Here is an 11,784-nt window from a genome sequence, read left to right on the forward strand (position 1 = left end):
GGGCCCGGCTCACCTGGGAGGCGCCTCCCCCGTCCGCCCGCGCGGAGCCAGGGCGCGGCTCACCAGGTCCCGCCGGCCGCTCTTTGTGTCTGGAGGCCGCTAAGCCGCGCTCCTCCCGGCCCCCAGGCTCCGCCCCCTCGGTGTCCAGGCGCGGCGGGAGGGCGGGGGGCGGGGCGAGCAAACGGGGGAGGGAAGGGGGCGGGCGTGGCTGGGAGGAGAAGGGGCGTGGCTTGTAGGGCGGGGAGGGGCGTGGCTGGGAGGGCGGGGAGGGGCGGGGCCGGGCCCGGGCCTGAGGTGGCCAGGCTGGGTGGGGACAAGGCCGCGTCCGCAACTCTCTGGGCGTCTCGGGCCAGTTTGGAGCCTGGGGTAATCCCCGGAGCTGACCTCGCGGGTCCCTGTAGAGGCTGTACGTGCTGCGGTGCTTGGCGGTTCGCAGCTCTCGGGGTAGCATCTTCTGGAAACAAGCCTGGAGACCGGCCAGGCAGAGGTAATACCCCAAACCCACCGCCGAGGAAACCGCGACTTAAAACCTAGGTCCTCACCTTTCCACTACATATTAAATCCATATAGGATCCATCCCTAATCCAAACATCTGAAATCCGAAATGCTTCAAAGTCTGAAAGTTTTGAGCGGTGACATGACGCTCAAAAGTAATGCTCATGGGAGCACTTCTTTTTTCTTCTTTTTCTTTTCTTTTAAGAAGGGCTGGGCTGGGCGCGGTGGCTCAAGCCTGTAATCCCAGCACTTTGGGAGGCCGAGGCAGGTGGATCACGAGGTCAAGAGATCGAGACCATCCTGGTCAACATGGTGAAACCCCGTCTCTACTCAAAATACAAAAAATTAGCTGGGCACGGTGGCGCGTGCCTGTAATCCCAGCTACTCAGGAGGCGGAGGCAGGAGAATTGCCTGAACCCAGGAGGCGGAGGTTGTGGTGAGCCGAGATCGCGCCATTGTACTCCAGCCTGGGTAACAAGAGCGAAACTCCGTCTCAAAAAAAAAAGAAGGGCTGTCACTCCTGTTGCCCTGATGCAGTGGCATGGTTACTACTCACTATGGCCTCAACTTTCTCAGCTGTGGCGCGCGTCCCGCCGCAGCCCCTCAACCCCCAGTAGCTGGGACTGCAGGCACCTGCCACCATGTCTGCTAATTTTTGTATGTTTAATATTGACGGAGTCTCACTGTGTTGCCCAAGCTGGACTCGAACTCCTGGGCTCAAGGAATCCACCTGCGTCGGCCTCCCAAAGTGCTGGGATTGCAGGCATGAGCCACCAGGCCCAGCCTCTGGCTAATTTTTGTATTTTTTGTAGAGATGAGGTTTCGCCATGTTGTCCAGGCTGGTCTGGAATTTCTGGCCTCCAGTGATCCTCCCACCTTGGCCTCCCATAGTGCTGGGGTTACAGGCATGACCCACTCACGACTGGCCTCATTGGAGCATTTCTAATTTTGGATTTTCAGATTAGGGTTGCTCAATTTGTATAATGTAAATATTCCTAAATGCTTCTGCTGCCAAGCATCTCAGGATATTCAACCTGTATATATTTATTGAGCACCTACTAGGGCCAGGCATTATCCTAGGGGTTGCCAACAGGGGGGCAAAAAATCCCTGCCCCTTATGGAGTTTACATCGAAGACAATTTAAAAACGTAAATCCTCAGCTGGGCACAGTGGCTCACGCCTGTAATCCCAGCACTTTGGGAAGCCAAGGTGGGTGGATCACCTGAGGTTGGGAGTTTGAGACTAGCCTGATCAACAGGGTTTAGTAGAGAAACCTGTCTCTGCTAAAAATACAAGATTAGCTGGGCATGGTGGCCCATGCCTAGTAACCCAGCTACTTGGGAAGCTGAGGCAGGAGAATTGCTTGAACTCAGGAGGCAGAGGTTGCGGTGAGCCAAGATCACTCCATTGCACTCCAGCCTGGGCAACAAGAGCAAAACTCTGTCTCAACAAACAAACAAAATGTAAATACAGCCAGGCGCTATGGCTCACACCTGTAATCCCAGCACTTTGGGAGGCTACCATGGGCAGATTGCCTGAGGTCAGGAGTTTGAAACCAGCCTGGCCAACATGATGAAACCCAGTATCTACTGAAATACAAAAAAAATAGCCCGTTGTGCTGGTGTGTGCCTGTACTCCCAGCTACTTGGGAGGCTGAGGCACGAGAATTGCATGAACCTGGGAGTCAGAGGTTGCAGGGAGCTGAGATCATGCCAATAGACTCCAGCTTGGGCAACAGAGCAAAACTCTGTCTCCAAAAAAATAAAAACACAAACATAAATATGCCCCTCCTCTCCCCTTCCCTTAAAAAACAAAACAAAACAAAAACACGTAAATATACAAAATGTCAGAGAGGGCTGGGCATGGTGGCTCACGCCTGTAATCTCAGCACTTTGGGAGGCCATGGCGGGTGGATCACGAGGTCAGGCCAACATAATGAAATCCCGTCTCTACTAAAAATACAAAAATTAGCCAGGTGTGGTACTCAGGAGGCTGAGGCACGAGAATCACTTGAACCCAGCAGACAGAGGTTGCAGTGAGCCATGCCATTGCAATCCAGCCTGGGTGACAGAATGAGACTCCATCTCAAAAAAAAAAACAGCCGGGCATGGTGGCTCACACCGGTAATCCCAGCACTTTGGGAGGCTGAGGCGGGTAGATCATGAGGTCAAGAGATTGAGACCATCCTGGTCAACATGGTGAAACCCCATTTCTACTAAAAAAATACAAAAAATTAGCTGGGCATGGTGGTGCATGCCTGTAATCCCAGCTACTCAGGAGGCTGAGGCAGGAGAATTGCCTGAACCCAGGAGGCAAAGGTTGCGGTGAGCCAAGATTGCACCATTGCACTCCAGCCTGCGTAACAAGAACAAAACTCCGTCTCAAAAAAAAAAAAAAGATGGGAGTTTCACTACATTGCCCAGGGGGTCTCACTACATTACCCAGGCTGGTCTTGAACTCCTGGGTTCAAACGATCCTCCCACCTTGGCCTCCCAAAGTACTGAGACTGCAGGCATGAGACACCATGCCCAGTTTAGCGTACCGGATTTAAATGAGCTAATGCAGTGGTTCTTCATCAGAGAGAAGCGGGGAGACTAGGAATTCTCCACTTAGATGCCTTAAATATTAAAAATACCAGTGCCTGTGGCCTACCTTCACACATTCTGATTTTATTGTTGTGTAAGGAAATTCTCTCTCTACTCTCACACAGCAACAACAATCAATACAGAAGACCTATGACTAAATGTGTGTGGGGTTTTCTCACACACCAAGCAGCAGACACCAGCTGGGTGTCCTCTAATTCAGTTCTGCCATGTCTACCTAGAATAGTGACAGGGTTCCACAGGGTGAGGACTCAGTCCCCAAGACTCCCCACACATAGCAGTCAAGTCCAGACCTCCACAGAACTTCTGACAGATCAGCTTCAGGTTGGAGTTCCTAAGACTCCGTCTTCAGTTTCAGTCAATTTGCCGGAGGGTCTCACAGAACTCAGAGAAACACTTATGTTCACTGGTTTATTTTTATTTATTTATTTTTGAGACGGAGTCTTGCTCTGTTGCCCAGGCTGGAGTGCAGTGGCAGGATCTCAGCTCACTGCAACTTCTGTCTACCGGGTTCAAGTGATTGTCCTGCCTCAGCCTCCCAAGTAGCTGGCTCTACAGGCACGTGCCACCACATCGGGCTAGGTTTTTGTATTTTCAGTAGAGACAGGGCTTCGTCATGTTGGCCAAGCTAGTCTCGAATTCCTGACATCAGGTGATCTGCCTGCCTTGGCCTCCCAAAGTGCTGGATTTACAGGTGTGAGCCACCACACCTGGCCCACTGGTTTATTATAATGGATACTGTAAAGGACACAGATGAAGAGACACATAGGGCAAGGTTTGGAGGAAGGAGAGCTTCCATACCTCCCCGGGTGCCACCCTCCAGGAATCTCCACTGTTCAGCTACCCAGAAGTTCACTGAACCCCATCCTCTTGGGTTTTTATGGAAGCATCACGATGTCAGCATTCCTTCTCCCAGGGAGTGGGGTGAGACCCTCTCATGGGAGAGTCTTACAACCTACAATCAGGAAGGCAGGAAAAAGTCAGAGGCCTGCTCCTGAAGCCCAGTGCATACTTTACAGCAAAGGACTATAGCAAGGGCTATGGGAGCCATGTGCCAGGAACTGTGGACGAAGACCAGAGGCTATCCTAACACCACAATTGTTCAGGAAAGAACCTTTGAGTCAATCTTGACTCTGTCATACCCTACAGTCCATACATCATCACATCCTGATGGCTCTTGTTTTTAAAAACGTTTTTTATCATGGTATAATGGTGTAGTTATCAAAACCAGGAATTTAACATCAGTCCATTACTATGAACTAAAGACCTCAGTCAGATTTTACCGGTTTTCCCACTAACGCCCCTCCTCTTCTCTTGTCAGTGCCACATCCTTCCAGCATCCCACCACGGCCATTCCAAGCCACTCCCCTCCACCTTCAGTCTGTGTAACAGTCTCCTGGCCATCCTCTTGCTTCTAGTTTTGGCTCTCTACCTTCTTTTTTTTCCCGAGACGGAGTTTCACTCTTGTTACCCAGGCTGGAGTGCAATGGCACGATCTCGGCTCACCGCAACCTCCGCCTCCTGGGTTCAGGCAATTCTCCTGCCTCAGCCTCCTGAGTAGCTGGGATTACAGGCACGTGCCACCATGCCCAGCTAATTTTTTGTATCTTTAGTCGAGACGGGGTTTCACCATTTTGACCAAGATGGTCTCGATCTCTTGACTTCGTGATCCACCCGCCTCGGCCTCCCAAAGTGCTGGGATTACAGGCGTGAGCACCACGCCCGGCCCTCTACTTTCAATTTAAGCATTGCAGTTTTTAATTACTGACTCCTCTTGTAATAATGTAGCTTTGGTCTTCAGTTTCTTTCCTCAGGTCCGCTGCTTTCCTTTCACCCCATGCTGTTTTTTGGTCTCTCTTGGAGCTTCTGTTCACAAACTAATGTTTTAATCTTAAAATATTGTAGGCCAGGTACAGTGGCTGACACCTACAATCCCAGCACTCTGGGAGGCTGAGGTTGGAGAATCACTTCAGCCCAGGAGTCTGAGGCTGCAGCGAGCTATGATCATGCCACTGCACTCCAGCCTGGGTGACAGAACAAGACCCTGTCTCAAAAAAAGAGAGAAAAAAAGAATGCTCTGTCTCTTATTTTAAACCTCATAGTAATAAACGCCTTTTCCTCAGGTGGTTTAAAGCAGGCTGCCACAGAGGCCCACCTTGTTCCTTGCCTGCTGCTGTCCTGGGGCATCTGCACAGTTCTCTACCTGCAAAACTGAGCCTCCTCCCTGAACGTGAGAGCCAGTACTGTTTGCTTTCCAGATGTGGGGCATTGCTCTAAACACTTCAGAAGGTCTCAGCAACCGGAGAGAAGTGGGGAAGCCCAGCGCTGTATGGCTGGAGACAGACACATCAGATAATGAAGACAGAAGAAGGCAATGGCAGGGTAAGATGCCTGTAGGAAACTCAGCTGGAAAAACAGGCAGGAAGGGACCAGAGCTAGTGGGAAAAGTGACCCGCAGAGCAGATACGGCTGGCATGTAAAAGGACATAGTGGAATTTAGCTACAAACTAGATAGCGAAGTAAGAGGTAAAGAAAATTAAAATCAGAAATGCCTCCCAAGGGCTGGGCACAGTGGCATATGCCTGTAATTCCAGCACTCTGGGAGGTCGAGGTGGGCAAATCACTTGAGGCCAGGAGTTTGAGTCCAGCCTGGGTAATGTGGCAAAACCCCCATTACTACAAAAAATGCAAAAATTAGCTGGGCATGGTGGTGACCATCTGTAGCCCCAACTACTTGGGAGGCTGAGGTGGGAGGATCACCTGAGCCTGGGAAGTCAAGGCTTGAGTACGCCGAGACTGCCCCGCTGCACTCCAGCCTGAGGGACGAGAGTGCTGTGCCTTGCTGCCTCCCAAATGTTTCTCCTCCAGTCTTTCTATCTGCTGTGATGAAATGAGCTTCATCTTTCTGAAAACTGCTTTGATCACTCCTTTCCCCAAGGCCTTTGGTGACTCCACACTAACTAGACGAAGAAATCCAGATTCACTAACCCTCATCCAGCCTTCACTGAAATCTCAGCCCCCACCTTCCCAACTTCTCCCATCATATCCCACGAGCCCTGCCTGCAGCTCAACCAGGGGCTTGCTGACTCTGGGGAGAGGCCCTGGCACTCCTGCCTTGGTGTTTTAAATACACCAGGACTTCTTTCCATTGACTGTTAATTCATTAGGGTTGTGCTCAAATCTGTCCTCTCCTGAGAAGACCCCCAGAGCAACTTCAGTTTACCCCATCTGTTGAATAAGGGGTCCTGTTCTGCCTTAGACCATTCATTCTGGTCGGTTAAGTCTTATGATACTATCTAAGGTTCCACTGGTAGGTCCTACTTGTTTGAGTATCAATGAGATTGTAAACTGCCACAGTCAGGAATTATGAGTTTTATATCTTTACATCCCCTGCTACACCCAGTATGATAGAAAGCCTGATAAAGAGTAAGGGTTCCTTCTTTTATTGAATGCTAGTGTTGATTTTATGTTTCTGGCAATGGTTCAATTAATGGGGGTGTAACTTTTCCTCTATGATACAGAGATCTTAATTTTTCATAAATAACCCACATGAAATTGACATCTGTGAATTCCAGTGTGATGCTGGGAGTTGAGAAACGCCCGCAGCCTGCAGGTGGCTGTGTTTTAACAAGTGGCCACAAGCCCCTGCATTTGTTTCATAGTGTTGTTAGTTCACATTCATCTCCCATAGTTCAATTAAAATAACAGCAATCAGGTGACAACAGAGAACTTCAGCCTTTAGAGAAGGTTTGCCACATTCAAGTACTTAGAGCTTCCTTGGGAGTCATTGCTAAGTGCTCATTTCAGAACATTTGGAAAATATATTCATTTGTGGACATTGTTGCTTCATTAGCCTTTAAAAAGCTTTGATAACTCAGATATACCCGGTTTAACTCAGTCTCAGTATATCTGATTCTTTTTTTTTTTTTTTTTTTTTTGAGACAGTCTCACTGTGTTGCCCAGGCCAGAGTACAGTGGAACAATCTTGGCTCACTGCAACATTCGCCTCCCAGATTCAAGCAATTCTTGTGCCTCAGCCTCCTGAGTAGCTGGGACTACAGGCACATGCCACCAGGCCCGGCTAACTTTTGTATTTTTAGTAGAGACGGGGTTTCGCCATGTTGGCCAGGCTGGTCTCAAACTTTTGACCTCAGGTGATCTGCCCACCTTGGCCTCCCAAAGTACTAGGATTACAGGTGAGGGCCATGGCGCCTAGCTGAGTATATCTGATTCTTTCAGTAAATTCCATGTTATTTTCCTTGTAATAAGTTTTATTTGGAACATTTTTAGATGCATAGGCTAGGTGCCAAAATAGTACAGAGAGCTCCATGTACCCCCGTCCACTCTCCCTTAATGCTAAAATCCTACGTAACAACAGTACAATGACCAGAACCAGGGAATTAACCCTAATGACACAACCTATCAGCCAAGTTCCAGACTTCAGCTGGATTTCACCGTGTTCCTGGATCCCGTGTGGCATTTACTCACTGTGTCTCCTCAGCTTCCTCTGCTCTGTGACAGTTTCTTCCTTTCTCACGACCTTAACAGTAGTGAGGAGCATTGGTCAGGCATTTCATAGGATGCCCCTTACTTTGGGTTTGTCTGATGTTTTCTCATGATTAGACTGGTGTTAGGGACCTTTGGTAAGAACACACAGAAGGGAAGTGCCCTTGTCATCCCATCACGTAAGGGGTACCTGACATCCACGTGATGTTAACCTTGATCACTCGGTTCCGGTGTTGTCTGCTAGGTTTCCTCACTGCAGTTTCAAATTTTTCTCTTCATAGTCTGAGTTTTTTGTTTATTTGTTTGTTTTTGACAGGGTCTCCTCTATCTCCCAGGCTGGAGTGCAGTGACGCAATCTCGGCTCACTGAAGCTTTGACTTCCTGAGCTCAGGTGATCCTCCCACCTCAGCCTCCCAAGTAGCTGGGATACAGGGAGTTGCCATCATGCCCAGCTAACTTTTGTATTTTTTGTAGAGAGGGGGTTTTGCCATGTTACCCAGGCTGGAATCAAACTTCTGGCCTCAAGTGATCTACCTGCTTTGGCCTCCCGAAGTGCTGGGATTACAGGCATGAGCCACCGTACCCGGCCCATACTCTGTTCTTTAGAAGCAAGTTACTAAGTCCATTCCAGCCCACAGTCAAGAAGAGGAGGATTAAATTCCACCTCCTGTGGGGCAAGTATCTACATATATTATTTAGAATTATTTATCAGGAGGACTCCTACATCCTGTCTCTTACATCCTCTTTATTGGTTCAATCAAATCATTTATCAGTATGGACTCCTATATTTTTATTTCCTACTCTAAGTTATAATCTAATGCTGTTATTTCATTGCTCCCATTGTTCCAGTGTTGGCTATCAGTGGCTCTTTCTGTTCGGCTCCTGTGCCCTCAGCATGCCTGAGTATTTTGCTTTTGGAGTACTTCCATAGTTGTGAGCACCATACCATGTTCCAGGCTTCTCTCATATTTTTCCAGCCCCAGCCCTAGTATCAAGCCAGGTCTCCAAGAAGCCCTGCTTCTTTTTGTTGGCGAATTGTATTTAGAAACCAAGATCTTGGCCGGGTGCGGTGGCTCATGCCTGTAATCCCAGCACTTTGGGAGGCCGAGGCGGGTGGATCACGAGGTCAAGAGATCGAGACCATCCTGGTCAACATAGTGAAACCCCGTCTCTACTCAAAATACAAAAAATTAGCTGGGCATGGTGGCGCATGCCTGTAATCCCAGCTACTCAGGAGGCTGAGGCAGGAGAATTGCCTGAACCCAGGAGGCGGAGGTTGTGGTGAGCCGAGATCGCGCCATTGCACTCCAGCCTGGGTAACAAGAGCGAAACTCTGTCTCAAAAGAAAAAAAAAAAAAAGAAACCGAGATCTGTGTGAGCGTGTGTTCATTGCTGTTGGAGGTGTCATTGCTTCTCGGCCCTGTCAGTGAACAGACTCAGGAAATGTACAGATTTGTTGGCACATGTATACACACATTATTTATAAATGTCTACTCCCTACCTACCTGTTTATCTGCCTATCCTCTATCTATCTGCCATCTACCATCTATCTACCAACCTACCTATCTACCAATTAAACTAAACCTGATTTCATGCTGATGTCCCCCACACAAATCCGACACCCTTGGCTTCATACCAGCATTCCCCCCGTACTTCTTTGCAATACTTTCAGAATTTGTTTTTCCTATTTTTGAGACAGGGCCTCACTCTGTCACCCAGGGTGGAGTGCAGTCACACAGTCTTGGCTCACTGCAGCCTCAACCTCCTCAGGCTCAAGCAATCTTCCTACCTTAGCCTCCTGAGTAGCTGGGACCACATGCATGCGCCACCACACCCAGCTTATGTTTATTTTTTTTGTAGAGATGGGATCCCACATGTTGCCCAAGCTGGTCTCCAACTCCTGGGCTCAAGCAATCCACCCACCTCAGCCTCCCAAAGTCCCGGGATTACAGGTGTGAGCCACTGTGCCCAGTCTACTTTCAGAATTTTTTTTTTTTTTGAGACAGAGTTTTGCTCTTGTTGCCCAGGCTGGAGTCCAGTGGCACGTTCTCGGCTCACCACAACCTCCACCTCCCAGGTTCAAACGAATCTCCTGTCTCAGACTCCACAGTAGCTGGGATTATAGGCATGTGCCACTATGCCTGTCTAATTTTGTGTTTTTAGTAGAGACGGGGTTTTTCCATGTTGGTCAGGCTGGTCTCAAACTCCCTACCTCAGGTGATCCACCTGCCTCAGCCTCCCAAAGTGTGCTGGGATTACAGGCTTGAGCCACCGCACCTGGCCTACTTTCAGAACTTTTAACCCATAGCCTGTGAGAAACAAATTTACAAACTAGAGTACAGTGTTTAATACAGTTTTTTAGCCTTACAGTATCTGTAAGGCTTTCAAATACAAGCTTTCAAAATTACTTAGGTCAGCTCCTTTTCCCTCAGCCCCTGCAGTGAGGTTATAATCATACCTTTAGAATAAGGTTACATTCATTTATCACAGTCTGTTTTCCATATTAGGTCTTTAATATGCTGGTTGATTATTTTTTAATATGCATGCAATAAAGTTCATGCAGTATGAAAAAATAAAGTATAAAATTGACAATTGTGTAGATCACCATATATCCACTACCCCAATACCATAGGTAAAGTTCCATCACTGTGAAAGTCGCTGGTATGGTTTGGCTCTGTGTCCCCACCCAAATCTCATGTTGAATTTGTACTCCCATAATTCCCATATATTGTGGGAGGGGCCTGGTGGGAGATAATTTGAATCATGGGGGTGGTTTCCCCTACACTGTTCTCGTGGTCGTGAATAAGTCTCATGAGCTCTGATGGTTTCATCAGGGGTTTCTACTTTTGCATCTTCCTCATTTTCTCTTGCTGCTGCTATGTATAAAGTGCCTTTTGGCTGAGCGTGGTGGCTCATGTCTATAATCCCAGCACTTTGGGAGGCTGAGGTGGGCAGATCACAAGGTGAAGAGATTGAGACCATCCTGGCCAACATGGTGAAACACTGTCTCTACCAAAAACACAAAAATTAGCTGGGTGTGGTGGTGTGCACCTGTAATCCCAGATACTCAGGAGGCTGAGGCAGGATAATCTCTTGAACCCGGGAGGCGGAGTTTGCAGTGAGCTGAGATCGCACAATTGCACTCCAACCAGGTGACAGAGCAAGACTCTGTCTCAAAAACAAACAAACAAACAAAAACCAAAATGCCTTTCACCTCCTGCCATGATTCTGAGGCCTCCCCAGCCATGTGGGACTGTACATCCAATTAAACTTCTTTTTCTTCGCAGTCTTGGGTATGTCTTCATTAGCAGTGTGAAAATGGACACGGTTGTCCTGTGTGTCCCTGTGAAATTAACTGCTCCCCTCCCCCAAGTCCCTGGCGACCATTGTTGTGTCTTCTGTCCTTGCAGTTTTGCCTTTTCTGAAAGGTCATATGAATGACTTATACCATATGTAGACTGTGGGGTTTGGCTTCTTTTCTTCTTTCCTTTTTTTTTGAGACATAATTTTGCTCTGTCGCCAGGCCCGAGTGCAATGGCGCGATCTTGGCTCACTGCAACCTCCGCCTCCTGGGTTCAAGCGTTTCTCCTGCCTCAGTCTCCCGAGTAGCTGGGACTACAAGCATGTGTCACCACACCCAGCTAATTTTTCTACTTTTAGTGGAGATGGGGTTTCACCATTTTGGCCAGGATGGTCTCGATCTCCTGACCTTGTGATCTGCCCACCTTGGCTTCCCAAAGTGTTGGGATTACAGGCGTAAGCCACCACTTTGGCCTGGGGTTTGGTTTCTTTCACTTGGCAAAGTGAGTCTAAGATTCATCCATGTTGTTGTGTGTATCAGTAGCTCATTCCTTTTGGTAATTACGAACAGAACTACTAGACTGGGAGTGGTGGCTCACACCTGTAATCCCAGCACTTTGGGAAGCTGGGATTACAGGTATTACTCAAGGCAAGGTGTTTGAGACCAGTCTGGGCAACACAGCAAGACCTTATCTCTACAATAAAAATTTAAAAATTAGCCAAGCATAGTGGCACATACTTGAGGTGCCAGCTTCTCTACTCAGGAGGTTGAAGCGGGAGCATGGCTTGAGCCCAGGAGGTCAAGGGTGCAGTGAGCTGTGATTGCACTGTTTTACTCCAGCCTGGGTGACAGAGTGAGACCTTGTCACTAAAAAGAAAA

The 11,784-nt window shown here is 48.5% G+C and overlaps 1 protein-coding gene across 33 annotated transcripts in view; it reads right to left on the reverse strand.

Moving 5' to 3' along the window:
• The window catches only part of NINL (ninein like), a 136,995-nt gene extending 136,904 nt beyond the window's left edge, over positions 1-91 (reverse strand). For 31 of the 33 annotated variants that reach the window (XM_078371575.1, XM_078371570.1, XM_078371556.1 and 28 more), the window contains exon 1: positions 14-91. The gene's annotated coding sequence lies outside the window, so the exon portion shown is untranslated. The remainder of the gene's footprint in view (positions 1-13) is intronic. The other 2 variants (XM_078371564.1, XM_078371563.1) reach the window with 1 other exon arrangement.
• Between the last annotated feature and the right edge of the window lie 11,693 nt (positions 92-11,784).

This window comes from Callithrix jacchus, chromosome 5 (genome assembly GCF_049354715.1).
Source record: "Callithrix jacchus isolate 240 chromosome 5, calJac240_pri, whole genome shotgun sequence".
In the NCBI taxonomy this organism is placed as follows: domain Eukaryota; kingdom Metazoa; phylum Chordata; class Mammalia; order Primates; family Cebidae; genus Callithrix; species Callithrix jacchus.